The sequence below is a fragment of the Callospermophilus lateralis genome, unplaced genomic scaffold, assembly GCF_048772815.1.
Source record: "Callospermophilus lateralis isolate mCalLat2 unplaced genomic scaffold, mCalLat2.hap1 Scaffold_65, whole genome shotgun sequence".
Taxonomy (NCBI): domain Eukaryota; kingdom Metazoa; phylum Chordata; class Mammalia; order Rodentia; family Sciuridae; genus Callospermophilus; species Callospermophilus lateralis.
This window is the reverse complement of record NW_027514826.1, coordinates 1,884,295-1,900,655: the sequence shown is the minus strand read 5'-3', so window position 1 is coordinate 1,900,655 and position 16,361 is coordinate 1,884,295.

Here is a 16,361-nt window from a genome sequence, read left to right as displayed (position 1 = left end):
ATTGACACATTTCTGTGTTAAAGAAGAAAACTGAGAAATTTTTAAATATTTTGAGAGATCAAAATGAAAGTTCAACTTAATAAATATTTATGAAATTCTGCAAAAACAGTACTTAGAAAGTTATGGAATTAAAAGCATAACTTAAAATTAAGAAAGAGCTTAAGAAACTAAAAAAAAAGAGAGTGAGTTGAATGTAAAGTAAGCAAAAGGAAAGAAATAATAAAAATTAAAGCAGAAATCAATGATAATTGACAATAGAAAATTGATAGAGAAAAATTAAAAAATCAAAGCTGGAATTTTAAAATAATGGTCAACAAAATCAATAACCTTTTAATCAGGTTAACTGAGAGAATAGGAAAGAGAACAAAATTGCTAATGTGAGATATAGAAGACAGGGTATCAGTATAGAGTTCAATAGAAATATAAGAATAACAAAATAAAACTATTAATAAGTATATGCTCACAAATTTATTAGCCTTGATGAAAACAATCAAATTCCTTGAAGATATAACCCACTGGAATTCACACAGAAAAATAAATGCTCTACATAGGTCTATATGTTTAAAGAAATTAAATCAATAAAGAATAAGTTTCCATAACAGAAAACAAGAAACCAAGATAGATTTACTAGTAAATTCTACCAAATATATAAGAAAGAAATTATACCAACTCTCCACAATCTCTTTTCAAAAATCAAAAGCAGAATGAATACTTCCTAACTCATTCTATGAGACCAGTATTTCCCTAATGCCAAAATCAAATAGAGATATTTCATGGGGAAACAAACAAACAAACAAAAAACTAAAGATCATTATCTTTTATGATACAGATACAAAAACATTTTTAAAAAACAGAAAACTGAACCCAATAATATATATAAAAGAGTATTTCATGACAACCAAGCTGGTTTTATCACAGTTATGTGAGTTCAACACTTAAAAATCAACTAATGTAACTTACATGATCATGATTATATCAATAGAAAAAAGCACTTGAGAAAAACTGACTCATCCAAACTTTAAAAACCTAGGAATAGAACTTCCTCAATCTGATAGAAAACTATTATAAAAAACTTTCTGCTAACATCATACTCAATGATCAGAAACTCAAAACTTTTCCATGAATATCAGAAACAAAGTGTTAAAACTGTAGACAAATTAAATTTAGTAGAATTTACTCAAGCAAAGAATGATTCATGAATTGGACAACATCATCAGTAGAGGTTCAGAGAGGTCCACCCAGAAAAGTAGTCAGACAGAATTCATAGACGTGGGCAGGGGTTGTGACTCAGTGGTAGGCTGTTTGCCTAGCACACATGAAAATCTAAATAAACAAAATAAAGATATTGCCACTAAAAAAAATTACAGAAACTATGTGATTGGTTGCAGCATATACAGTATTTGGGTAAAGATTGAAGGAATTTGCCTTATACAGACATAGTCTGGTCAATTTTCTAACTGTGATGGGCTGAAACTTGACTGCTATGGTTGAGAGACTCAGCTATGTGTTACAGAATGTATTACTAACTAGATTGCAACTTGTTTACAGCCTATGTTTGGTTGCAGTTCACTATGTAAGAATTTAAAGTATGGAGATTTAGGCTGAATTTAAATAATGTCTGATGTGGCTAGGATACAGAATGGCTCCTAAAAGCTAATGCATTGAGAGGCCTGGTCGATAATGGAGCAAGTCATAGAGTTGGAGCCTTAGACAGTGATTGGATCATGAGGGCTGTGACCTCATCAGTGGATTAATTCATTAATAGATGAATGAACTAGTGGGAGGTGGGATTTAGTTGGAGAGTCAGTCACTGGGGGGCCTGCCCTGGAAGGACTGATCATGGTATCTGGCCCCTTCACCCGTGCTTTCTTGGCACAAACTGAGCAGTCTTCCATCGCCACACCCTTCTGCCATGATGTTCTGCTCCTTTTTGTTTTCATTACACCTTCCCTCTCTCCTTCCTTTCTTTCCCTCCCTGTTACCCCCTCCCTTCCATATCAGGGATTGAATCCAAGGGCACTTAACCACCGAGGCACATCCCCTCAGCCCTTTTCATTTTTTGAGATAAGGTCTCATTAAGTTGCTGAGGCTGGCTTCAAACCTGAAATCCTCCAGCCTCAGCCTCCTGAGCTATTGGGATTACTGTCATGTGCCATCATGCCTGACAGCCACAATATTCTGCCTGGCCTCAGGTCCAATCAAATGCAGCCAGCTGACCATGAATGACACCTCTGAAACCATAAGACAAAATAAACTTTTTTCTCTTTCATGTTGTTCTTGTCAGTTATTTTAGTCCCAGTGATGAAAGCTGATTAACACAACATCTAGGAAATATAAATAACTTAGGTGCATATTCTAAAATTTATGTGAGAAAAACTACCAAAATGTGACAAAATAAATTAATGAAGAAATTTAAAAATGCAGATATATTCCATGTTCATAATAAGAAGACTCAATATTATTAAGATGCTAATTCTTCCCCCACTTGATTAACTGATTTAATGAGATTTCAATAAAAATTATAAATTTAGCTTGTGGAAATCAACACAATGACTTTAAAGTTTTTATGGGGAGGGAAAAGACCCAGAATGGACAATTCAATATTTGAAGGAGAACAAAATTGGCGGACTATCATTACCAATTTCAAGACTTTAATTATAAAGTTATGGTAACCAACATGGTAGAGTGAAATGAGATGACAAGCCATGAAAAGACATACAGGAAACTTAGATTCATATTACTAGGTGATAGTAGTCAGTCAAAAAATGCTGTATATTATATGATTGCAACTATCTGATATTCGGGGGAAGACAAAGTTTATGGTAACATTAAAAATGATTGTGAGAGGTTCTAGGGGAAGGAAGGGTAAATGGATCAATTACAGGGGATTTTAAGATAGTGAAATTACTCTATATGAGACTATAATCATGAATACAAGTCATAATATGTTTGATCAAGCCTGTATAATGTGCAACACCAACAGTGAACCCCAATGTAAATTCACAACTTTGAGGTGAGAACAATGTGCTCATGTAGTATCACCAATTGTAAGAAAAATGCCACCCTAGTAGGAGTTGTTGAAAATGAAGCTGTGAGTGTGTAAGGTAGGAGGTATGTGGGAAAATTCTGTACCTTCTACCCAATTTTGCTGTGTACCTTAAATCACTCTAAAAAAATAAGATTTTTCAAAAAATCCAGTGTTTCTATTTCCATCTGAAGCCAGTCCTTGCCAAATGTGCTCAGGCAACTCATTGACTCATTCTGAAGTTGCTTTAGTAAGAGCTTATTTAATTTATTTGACAGTCCATCCATTATATATCATGAAAATCTATGTGCTCTGTAAATAAGACCTTCTGCAATCAATAAAAAGGCACATGTAACGCTAGGCTCTTAGAAGAGCCTAATTTAAATTTAATGGAAAAAGGTCACAAATACATTGAAGAAAAATGAAAAATAACTTTTTCAAAAAAAAATTTTGAAAAATAAAGTTCTTCTGCCTTTAAAGTAATACACAGTACAATAAAAATTAGCTTCACATGTACACACATGAATAGAAATCAATATTTCTGTTAAGTATAGCAGAAATCTTTATAGTCTGACATTTTAACTGAAAAAGAATAGAGCACTCTTCTTGTAAATGAACCTTAAAGAAATGGAATGAAATGTAATTATAACTTACCAACAGCATTGAAATTTATTAAAATACATTTTTTATAAGAAGGCTAGAAATGGTTTAAAAAAGAAAAGATCTTAGATGCTTAAGCTTTACTATGAAATGAAGTATACAATTTGGGCATTTTTTAATAATTACATGATAGATTTCTTTTGTATTGGACAATGACTTTAAAAGGTAAAAAAAATAAATAGTAATCCACAAAATACTTGTTCTAGGTATCATATTTGCCTTTAGTTAAATTATATAAACCAGAAACACTGAAGCATAAAATTAAAATCAAGTAGAACATTTTGAAATTTCATCCAGTAGGTCTGCACATCATTTGCTACTTACATAGTCATCTTTTCATAATTTATCTGAAACTATGGACATTCAGTAGCAATAATAACTTCTTAATGGTTTAAGTAAAAGCATTGCACAAAATATTGGGTGATATCAAGGAGTTTGTAAAAATTTAAAAATGGCTCCATTTCACAAATGGCAGCATCCCTGCAATTCATCAAATATGTTAAGACACACATCTTAAACACAATCGCCTGACACACTACCAATTATTATTGGTGGGAACATGCCTGTTAGATTCTGTTTCACCTACATTTTGTTCTAAGAACATTCAAAGATACAGATGAATTAAAAGAATACTGGGATAGGATTGTGGCTCAGTGTTAGAGCACTTGCCTAGCATGTGTGAGGCACTGGGGTTATTTCTCAACACTGCATATAAATAAATAAAATAAAGGTCCGTTGACAACTAAAACATAGGTTAAAAAAAAAAAGAATACTTAAGTATTTGGTTGTTTTACCCAACTATTTATTATAAGAAAATTTAAAGATATAGATAAATTGAAGGAACTCATTACATTTTAAAATTAACATTTTGTGGTATTTGCAATTCCACTCTAGTAATGGCATAGTGGTATCTCATTGAAGTTTTAGTTTGTATTCCTCAAATGATAAGTTAAGCAAAGCATCTTTCATGATATTATTATATTTGCATTCGTAGTTTTTCTTTTTTTAAATATTTTTTTTTAGCTCTCAGTGGACACAATATCTTTCTTTTATTTTTATGTGGTGCTGAGGATCCAACCCAGTGACCTGTACATGCCAGGTGAGTACACTACAGCTTGAGCCACATCCCCAGCCCCCTTCGTTTTTCTTTGATGAAATTTTTCTTGAAGTATTTTGCCAATTTGCCAATTTAAAAAATATTTTTTCATTGAAATTTTAGTGAAACAACTGTAGAATCACATGCAGTTATAAGAAACAATACAGGGAAATCTATGTCACAATTTTTGAGTTTATTTCTATGATAGTACCTCGTAGGACATTGACTTTGACAGAATCTACTAATCTTAATCAGATTTCAGATTTATCTACTCCAACTTGTACTCACTTGTGTGCATTTACCAGCAGAACCAAGACAATAGAAGACAGATTCCTTACACCCAAGGACTCCTCAAGTTACCTTTTTAACTATACCCACCTTTCCTCGGCCTACAAATCCCAACCCCAGTCTCTGGAAACATCTACTCTTCTCTCCATTACGAAAACATTGTCATGTAAAATGTGATAGAGTTAAATAATACTTTAACCCATAGTCTGGATGTTTCCTACATGTAATTTCCCAATAATTCATGCAATCTATTGCATATTTTAGTGATTTTTTTGTTTTGTTTTTCATTATTGAGTACTACCTCATTATGGTATTAATGTGCCACAGTCTGTTTATACATTTGGCTATTGAAAGAAATATGGGGTATTTATAGTTTAGAGTTATTATACATAGCTAGTATGAAAATTCTTGTCTAGGTTTCATATAAAAGTTTTCTGTGCAATAGATACCAAGAGTTCAAATGTGTGGATGTAAAATAATCACATATGAATCTTACATGAGACTGCCATCTATTTTCCAAGGTGAATCTAACATTTCACAACAAATTTGGAAATTTTACATTTTATAGTTTGGCCATTTTATGATAGTGTGTGAGGACTAATGTTTCCACAGTCTTGCAGGATTTGTTGTAGCAGTATTTTTTAGATATTCTATTGGCTGTGTGGTCTGAATTTGCATTTCCCTAATGGAAAGTGATGCTGAACATCTTTTCATGTGCTTACTTGCAAGCACATATCCTTTCAATAAAATGTCCTTCATGCTTTTGGCCTCCTCCCAATTATATTCTTTGTATTTTTAGTATTGAGCTTTGTTTTTAATACATTCGACAAACTGGTTGTTAAATGGATATGATTTGCAAGTATTCTCTCCCGGTCTGTAGGTTGACTTCTCACCCTATAACACAGTCTTCCATGGGAGAAAAAAATTGTTTGTTCTCATTTGGTGAAGCCCAACTTACCTACTGTGGTCCATGTTTTGATGTCAAATCTAAGAACTATTTGTATCTTGGAGATTTTCTTATATGCATAATAAAAATTTCCAGAGATTTTTCAGTTGTATATTAGACATTTTAATTGTATACTAGAGAAAAAAATATAGGAAAAGAAAAGATGTTGGCAAAATAATGAAATAGGTAATTTCAAATTCCTGTCATGGCACATACTACTTCAAAAACAAGAAGAAATTATTAGAAAAAAATTATCAGAACTCTAGAAAACAAAAGCTAACAATAACCAGGTACATGCTGTATAGAGATATATTTGCAATTTTGATTTTTTTGTAGTATCCACTTTTTTATTATTTATTATATAGTAGCACAACTTTTACATGCTATTGAAGACAAGCTATATTATTTCAAGCTAGATTGTTATAAATTTAGGGTGTTAATTGTTATTCCCAGAAAACCACCAAGAAAATAACTAAAATATATATACTGAAAGAGGAGTCAAAATGCTAACCTAGAAAAAGTAAAGAAAAAAGAAAGCACGTATTGAGAAACTGAGGAAGTAACAAGACTTAAATGAAAAATAAGTACAGGTTGGGCATCTGTAATCCAAAAGTCCAAAGTTCAAAGTGGTCCAAAAACTAAAACTTTTTGAGTGCCAACATAATGCCCAAGTGGAAAATTCCACACCACAAAATTTTGTCTTACAAATGAAATTGAAATACCATATACAATTACCTTGAGGCTATTTGGGGGGGGGAGTGTATATGATATATAAATAATTTCATGTTTAGACTTAGGTTCCATTCCCTAGATGTCTAATTATGTATGTGAAAACATTCCAAAATCCAAAAGAAAAACATCAAAATTCAAAACACCTCTACTCCCAAACTCTTCAGATAAAGGACCTTTACTCTTTTACAAACGGACAAAGGTGAGTCTTCCTCATGCCTTATATTTAACACATAAATAGATTCAACTCAATTAAAATACAGAGATTAGCAGAGTGGACTTTTTGAAAGCATAATCCAATAATATGCTATCTATAGCAGACACAATTGAGATCCAATGTCACAAGTAGTTTGAAAGATAAAGGATGGAAGAAGGGCTCAAGTTGTGGCTCATGGTAGAGCACTTGTCTCCCATGTGTGAGGCACTGGGTTGGATGCTCAGCACCACATAAATTTAAAAAAATGAAAGAATTGTGCCCATCTACAACTAAAAATTCTTAAAAGCACCACCACAACAAATAAACAAACAAACAAAGGATGGAAGAAGTTGTTGTAACCATGCATATGGGAATAAAGGAGAGATGGGGGATGGGTACACTGTCACACAAAATAGACCTTAAATCAAAAACTAGTATAAGGGTCAGAAGGACTTAAAATATTGTCAATTGCCAAGAAAATATACAAGTTATTAGCATGTATCTGGGCACAGTGGTGCATGCCTGTAATCCCAGTGACTCCAGAGGTTGAGGCAGGAGGATCAGAGGTTCAAGGCCAGCCTCAGCAACTTAAGGAGGACCTAAGAAGCTTAGCAAGGCCCTGTCTCAAAATAAAAAAATAACAACAATAAAAAAACAGAAAACAGAAGGGTAACAAGCACATACAAGCCAAAAAACAGCATTTCGAATTATATAAAGAAAACATCAATGCAACAGAAGGGAGAAATGAAACAATGTAGACTTCAGTAGCCCTTTCTCAATAAGTACAAAAGTAAGATTAACAGAGAGAACTTAAACACCATCATATACAAATCTGACCAGAAAGACTATGTAGAACTTCCAACAAACGACAGCAGAACGCACATTGTTCTCAAGAGCTAGTCTCTCTCTCTCTCTCTCTCTCTCTCTCTCTCTCTCTCTCTCTCTCTCTCTCCTATACCTTTGTTGATTTTCATTTGATTGCTTGCTTCAGCTTTTAACATTCAAATAAATCTCTGACAAAACATTATCTGAAAATAATTTAAAGTTACAGAAACATCCATAATGAATCATAGTGTTGAAAAATATGTTGAAAGAGAGAAACTCTAATTTCCAGGTTTGTCATATTCTAATCACCATCAACTGTCCAATTTTTAAAATTTATATATGACAGCAGAATGCATTACAATTCTTATTACACATATAGAGCACAATGTTTCATACCTCTGGTTGTATACATAGTATAGTCACACCAATTCGTGTCTTCATACATGTACTTTGGATAATAATGATCATCATATTCCACCATCATTTATAACCCCACGCCCCCTTCCTTCACCTCCAACCCCTCTGCCCTATCTAGAGTTTGTCTACTCCTCCCATTCTCCTGCTCCCTAACCCACTAAGAGTCAGCCTCCTTATATCAGAGAAAACATTCAGCATTTGGTTATTTGGGATTGGCTAACTTCACTTAAGCATTATCTTCTCTAACTACATCCATTTACCTGCAAATGCCATGATTTTATTCTCTTATTGCTGAGTAATATTCCATTGTGTATATATGCCACATTTTTTTTTATTCATTCATCTACTGAAGGGCATTCAAGTTGGTTCCATAGTTTAGCTATTGTGAATTGTGCTGCTCTAAACATTGATGTGGCTGTGTCCTTGTAGTATGCTATTTTTAAGTCCTTTGGGTATAGAGAAAGGAGCAGCATAGCTGGGTTAAATGGTGGTTCCATTCCCAATTTCAACTACCCAATTTTTGACAAAAGGTCATATGCATACAATGAAACAAGAAATAGTGCTTTATTTGAAAAAAAAAAAACACAAATTGATAGAAAATGCCCTTGAAGAATTTGTAATATCTGCACTACTAGACAAGGGCTTTTTAAAGCTGTCTTAAATGATCTCAGAGTTAAAGGAAAACAGAGACAAAGAATGAAAGGAACCTGGAAAAATTATACTCGGCAAAAATGAAAATACCATCAGGTGCATTTTATTTTATTTTATTTTAGTTTAGTTTATTTATAAAAAGGAACTAAACTAAAATATGAAGGTGAAAAGTATTATTATTAAAATAAAAATTCACTAGAGAGGTTCAGTAGCAGATTTAAATAGAAGAATCAACAAATTTGAAGATGAAAATTAAATTACAAAGTCTGAAAAAATACATATAAAAATAATTAATAAAAGTAAAAAGAGCTTAAGGAACCTGACACCACCAAGTGAACTAACATATGCACTGTGTAAATCCCAGAAGAGGAAGAGAGAGGCAAAGAACCAGAAAAATCACTGGAATAAATACTGCCCCAAACGTCTCAAATTTGATGATTAAACAAAAATATACTCATTAAAGAGGCTCAATGGACACCGAATAGTTTAAACTCGGAGAGACCAACACCAAGACATACTATAAATAACTCTGTTGAAAACCAAAGACAAAATCTTGAAAGCAACAAGAAGCAACAGCTCATCAGGCACAAGGGAACCACATTTAGTTTATTTGTTGATTTCTCAGCTAAAAATGTGGAGACTAGCAAGCATTTCAACGATATGTTTAAAGTGCTGAAAGAAAAAAATGATCATTCTATATCCTGCAAATCATCTTGAGCAATGATAGAAAAATTAAAATATTCCTAGGTAAACCAAAGCCAAAGAAATCCACTATAAAGAGATGCCTGCAGACATCCTGAAGAAACAATACAGGCTAGAATTTAAAGATATAAAGATCTCTGTCAATAACAACCACATTGGTAAATAGATACCTTACTGTGATTTGGTTTTATAGCTCCCCTTTTTGTGTTCTACAGTATTTAAAGGACAAATATATAAAAATAGTTACAGATCTTTGTTATTGGGCATACAATGTGTGATCATTTAATTTGCGAGATAGTAACATAAATGAGAAAGAAAAGCTCATTGGTAACAACTTCAGTTGGTTATTAAAATTAAATAATTAAAATTAGATAATTAAATTTAGGTTAATTAATTAATTAATTAATTAATTAAAATTAGATAATTAGGACTTAAGGATATTGTGTTATTCCCAAGATAATCACAAAGTGAATAACATCTATTAGTCTGATCAGGAAGGCATAGCAAAATACGACAGACTGGCTGGCTTAAACAACAGAGTTATATTTCTTTTCACAGTTCTGGATATCGAAATTCAAATGCCAGTCATTTTGATTTCTGGTGGGTCTCTCTCTGTATTGGAGATGTTTGCTTTCTTACTTTGCTCTCCCATCTTTTTCTCTGTGTGTATGCAGAGAGACAGAGAGTTCTGGTTCCTCCTACTTTTCTTCATAAGAACAATGGACCTGACATAATAGGATCGCACTGTATGACTTTATTTAATTTTAATTACCACCATAACAGTTCTGTTTCCAAGTACAGTTACATTGGTTGTTGGGGCTGCATCTAAAGATGGACACAATTCAATCCATAATATTCCATTCTGTGCCCCAATCATGCAAATGCATGCCTTTCTCACATTCTTCCCAGTCCAATACTCCCAAAGACTTTATGCTTGCCAACCTTAATTTTAAATCCAAAGTCTTATTAGTAATGATGTGATCAGGTATGAGCAGGACTTGCAGTATAATGCATCTCAAAAAATTCCTTTCCAGTTGCAGAACTGTGAAAACAAACAACATATGTATTTTAAAATACAATGGTAGGACAAACAGAGGGTAGGCATTTCCATTTCAAAAAGAAGAAATTGGAATGAGGAGAGGGTAATGGGTCCCAAGCAAATTCAAAATCTAGCAAGGTCAATTTCACTAGTTCTAAGGATTACAAATAATCCCCTTTGATTTGATGCTGAACCCTTTAGGAGTGGCCACATTTGCTCCCATGGCCAGAGGTGCTTCTCCGGAAGCACTTTTATTCTATTTATTTTTTTATTAATTTTTTGGGTACCAAGGATTGAACTCAGGGGCACTCGACCACTGAGCCACATCCCCAGCCCTATTTTGTATATTTTTAGAGACAAGGTTTCACTGAGTTGCTTAGAGCCTCAATTTTGCTAAGGCTGGCTTTTAACTCCTGCCTCAGCCTCCTGAGCCGCTGGGATTACAGGCATGTGCCACTGTGCCCGGCTTAGAAGCACTTTTAATTTTCATATGTCTGTCAATATTTTATTATTTGATGACAGATGCAGTCTCAAAACTAAAAGAATCCTTTTCTACTACTTTTCTTTTAATGAAGTTCTTTCCAGAATTAGTTTTAATGTCCATGTTTCTACCCAAACTCACTGAGGCAATATATAATATTTCTAGATACATCTCTAAATTCTTCCTGAGTTTACCTATTTTATAGTTCCAACACTATTTCAACATTTTCAGCTCACTGTTACACCAGAAACTCACATGCTAGTCCAGAAATCTGTATTATTCAGACTGTGCTACAATAAAAGTACCATAGACTAAATGACTTTAGACAATAAACATCAGTTTTCCTCAGTTCTGAAGGCTGGAAATCCAAGATCAGGTGTCAGAGGTTTGGTTCTGAGTGAGGCCTCTCTTCCTGGTTTGCATGCAGCTGCCTTTTCACTGTGCCCCCTAGGGTCTTCTCTCTGTGTATATGGGTGGGAGAGTGGAGGGGAGGGGAGTTCTGGTGTTTCTTTCCCTAGTCCTACTAGAAATGGGTGCCACCTGTGTGGCCTCATTCAACCTTACCTGTGTAATGACTACCTCCAGAGTTACATTGGAAGTCAGATCTTTAACATCTGAATGGGGGCGGGAGGTAGGAAACACTGTACCACAGAAAAGTCCACTAGAGAATACAGGGCAGTAAAGGAGGAAATGAAGGGGAAATGACAAGAATATAGAAAACAAGGGGCAAAATGTCAGAAGCAAATCCTTTTCTATTAGTGATTACTTTAAAGGTAAATTGATTAAAGTATCCAAACAAAAAGGGCAGAGATTGTTAGATCAGATTAAATAAAAGATCACTCCTCTGATTGATGGTTGCCAAGGGCTGAGAGGAATGCGGGGTGGAGAGAAGTGCCTGTTGTGGAGGAGGTTCACTTCAGAGTATTTCGGACATAAATACAAGTGGTTGCCACACAACAGGTAGATGCACTAGATACCACTGATTGCTCACTTTATAGTGGTTAATTTTATGTTCTGTGATTTTTTTACCCCATGAAATTAGTTTTAGGGCAACAAAGCCATTATTCAAATATAAAAGAGTAGATAAATGAAATAAGTCTTTGGAAGAATATAACAGGATCTGACACCAAGTGTCCCATTGTCCAAGACAAATGACTCAATAATGAACCAACAGAAAAGCGTGACCAATTCCCAATTGAGAATATAATAACAAGGAATTTGACACAGTTGGCATTATGGGTAGACAAGGATATTAAAGCATTAAATATTCTTGATTATGTGAGAAAAAATGTCAGGCTGACTGAAAGAATGGAGAATTTAGCAGAGAGAACATTTTGTAAGGAAAAGATACAAATTCCACAACCCATAAATACAAAATTTACATTGAATGGGGTAGTAGAAAAAATAGTGATGACAGAAAAAAAGAGTGAATTTAAAGATAGATCAGTAAAAATTACCCAGTTAAAAACCAATAAATATAAAAGATTTAAAACATAAATATAAACTCAAAAATCATCAAGAATATGGAAAAAGGAGTCAAGAAAATCCAAATTGAATTCTTAATGATATATTTCATTGTGATATTATGAGAATAGCATATATATTCTATTCTAAACACCAGAATTATATATACATATATAATTTTAAAACAAGAATGATAACACCAAGAGCAGGAAGAAACACATAGAAGTCATTACCTGTGTCCACAAAAATACTTGTTCACAGCAGCTTTATGCATAATCATTTAAATCTGAAAAGAACCCAAGAGCCCATTAGTTGGAGCTTCAATAACCAAATGGTATATTCACACAATGAAATATGACAGCAAAAAGGAACTTAACAACCTGGAAAATTCTCAAAATTGTTATGCTAAGTGCAAATATGTACTGTATCATTCCATTTCATGGGGTTTGAGCACAAGCAAAATTAATGAAATAAAAATCCAAACACCATTTTTTTGAGGGAATAAAGGTGAGGATTGACTCAGAATATAAGGAAAGTTCTGGGGCAAGAGTAATGTTTCATATTTTGGTCAGGGTTTGAGTTACTCTGATGTTTGCATTTATCAATTCATGTAATATCTTCATCTTAAGATTCCTGATTTCTTTAATAAAAATTCTGATTTAACAGAAAAATACCATGCATGTATAAGAACTTTAGCTAATTATATACTTGCTGAAATATTTAGGGGGAATTGTATTTATGCCATTTACTCTGAAATGAATTGAGTAAATGAATTAATTAATAAATGGAATGAAAGATGGGCAGATGGTTATGGGATTTAAAAAATTGTGAAAGATTGAATCTAGGTAGTGTGTATACATGTGTGAGCTTTGATACATTTCAACCTTGATATTTGGTTGAATATTTGCATAACAAATGTTAGAAAAGTGTCCAAAAGGAAAAATAATTCATACAATTATCAAGAACTATAGTAATGATACCACCACTGGAGAGAAATCATTGAACTTAAAATACATTATTTTTCACTGTTACAATTTTGTAGATTTCAATGGGGGTATACAGCTGAACAGTTTCTGTATAATTGCTTGTTTTAAAAGTTTGAAGATTTAGTCATCATATGACATTCATCATAAAGATAGAAAGAAAAAAATAGTATATGCTGGGCAATTGCATTTAAATCAAAATGATTTGTATTCTAGTTAATAATTCTAATGTTATTGTCAGAACAGGAGGTCTAGTATAGTACATTCAGATCTGAGTAACAGATTAACAGATTCTTTTCCAAAACAACAACAAAACAGTTTCTCCCCTAAAAATTCTAATCCCTAAACTATTTTTTCTCCATCTTCCTTAGCAATTTTCTTTTCATTTACATCTTTGCTTTTTCTACTTCAACTTTTTATGATAATTATTGCAAAAGTAATATAAGATATAAATATTTTAAATAAAAACTATGTACAATTTAGGAATAGAGAAATAACAAACTGAGCATAGGGTCAGGCAGAGTGGCACACACCTGTAATCCCATTAATTTGGGAGGCTAAGGCAGGAGGATTGCAAGTTGGAGGCCAGCCTCAGCAACTTAGTGAGGGCTGTTTTTTGCTGCTCTACTCAGAAAACCTGACAAGAACTTTAGAGGAAGAAAAGTTTATTTGAAGGCTCATTATTTCAGAGATCTTAGTTCATAGATGGCTGGCTCCATTGTTTTAGGCCTGACGTGAGGGTAGAACATCACAGTGGAAGAGTGTAGTGTAGGAAAGCAGGTCAGGACATCAAATTGGGGAAGCAGAGAGAGAGAACTCTCAACATCCCAACAAAATAAAAACTCCAAATATACCCTGCCCCATGACCTACCTCCTCCACCTACACCCTGCTACCTACAGTCACCACCACTCGGATAGTCCCTAACAAGGGATTAACACATTGATTAGATTAAGGCTCTCACAACCCAATCATTTTACCCCTAAAGTTTCTTGCATTGTTTAACACATGAGCTTGTGAGGAACAACACATATCTAAACCATAACAACTTAGCAACTTAGATGCCCATCTCAAAACAAAACAAAAATAAAGAGCTAGGGATGTAGTTCAGTGGTAAAGCACCCCTGGGTTCAATCTCCACTACCAAAGGAAGAAAAGAAAAGAAAAAAACAGTGCTGAAGCTTAGATTACACAACTTTTAAAAGTCATTTATTTGGGTTGCAAGAGATCTGTCACCAAAGGATTGTGTGACCTATAAAAATTAATGCAAATTAAACCCCCAATAATGTATATGTACATCACCACTAAAATGACCACTTCTGCATCTTCTATTTTTTACCACAGCTTTTGATTAAATGATTTATCATATATTTACATATTTTTTAAATTTTTTAGTTGTAGGTAGACACATTTTTTTTTTATTTATATGTGGTGCTGAGGATCGAACCCAGGCCTCACATGTACAGGGTGAGCGTTCTACCACTGAGCTATAACCCAGCCCTATTTTTATATTTTGAATCTCTCTCTTCTCTCCTTCTCTCTCTCTCTCTCTCTCTCTCTCTCTCTCTCTCTCTCTCTCTCTCTCTCTCTTTTCTCTTCCTCTCTCTTTTACTCTCTCTCATCTTTGGGAAAATAAAGCAGTTTGATGCATCTAAGTTTCTGATTGGTTATGTCCAGGACTGGTGCTAAGTGTTTGGTATATAAGGATAAATGGAAGATGACTTCCTTGTTTTCACAGTTCTCAGGGTAACAGAGAAACAGACAAGCAATCTACAGAAAATTGATACCTCCCAGCAGCCCCACAGAGGGACACACTACCCAGTCAGTGCATCAACCAGGATCTTTGAAGGTTCTCTCCAATCCATATCTGTGAGAATTCTGAAAACATGAAAAAAGGTTGACTTCATATGAGATGGCACAGAAAACAAAAAGGGTGTTCCTCCAAGGGGACTGGGAACAGTTGGCAAGGACAGAGTGTCAAGCAGAGGCAGGAGGAGAGGCTGAGAAGTCAGCGGCTCCAGGTCTCTTCCACATGGATCTCTATGCAATATCACTGCCACATCCATCTCCCAGCCCTACCTACAAGGGCACCCACTGAATTTAGTTTGTGATTAGTTAAAATGACCTTAGTCTGTGATGTGGTATACAGAATGTATAAACCCCAAAACACTCTGGTGTTATTTTTAGCAAAGTATTTCTTTGTGGGCAGGGACATTTGTCCAGCACACCAGCTGTGCAATAAGCTACCACCACAGGCTGGAACATCAGCAGCTTCAACACTGAATCCAAGCAACAATAAAAAGAGGAGACAGGAGCAACAACTGCTTACCATGTACTACAGAGCACCACTAGGAAAACACCCGTTGCATTTGGTGTTTTAAAATAATGTACAGATATTTCTTGACTTATAATGGGGTTATGTCCTAATAAATCCATTGTGAGTTGAAAACAACATATTAAAAATGTTAAAAATGCACTTAGTACACTCTGTGTGCTGAACATCATTGCTTAGCCTAACCTAACTTGAATGTCTCAAAACACAGCAGTCGACACTTGGGCGAAATCATCTAACATGAAGCCTATTTTATGATGAAGTGTTGAATATCTCATGTAATTTATTGAATACTATACAGAACAGTATAGAACATAGGTTGTTTATCCTCATGGTCAGCTGAACTGATCAAAGAACTGTGTCTCCCTGGCACTTCCTCTGGACCAAGAGAGGGTACTCTATCACTTTTCAAAGTGGATGAAACTATCACTTTCATACCCTTGTAAAGTTTACAAATTGTAAGTCAAAACATTGTCAATCTAGGACTACCTATATAAACTTCAGCGAATCCTCATATTGCTATGAGATC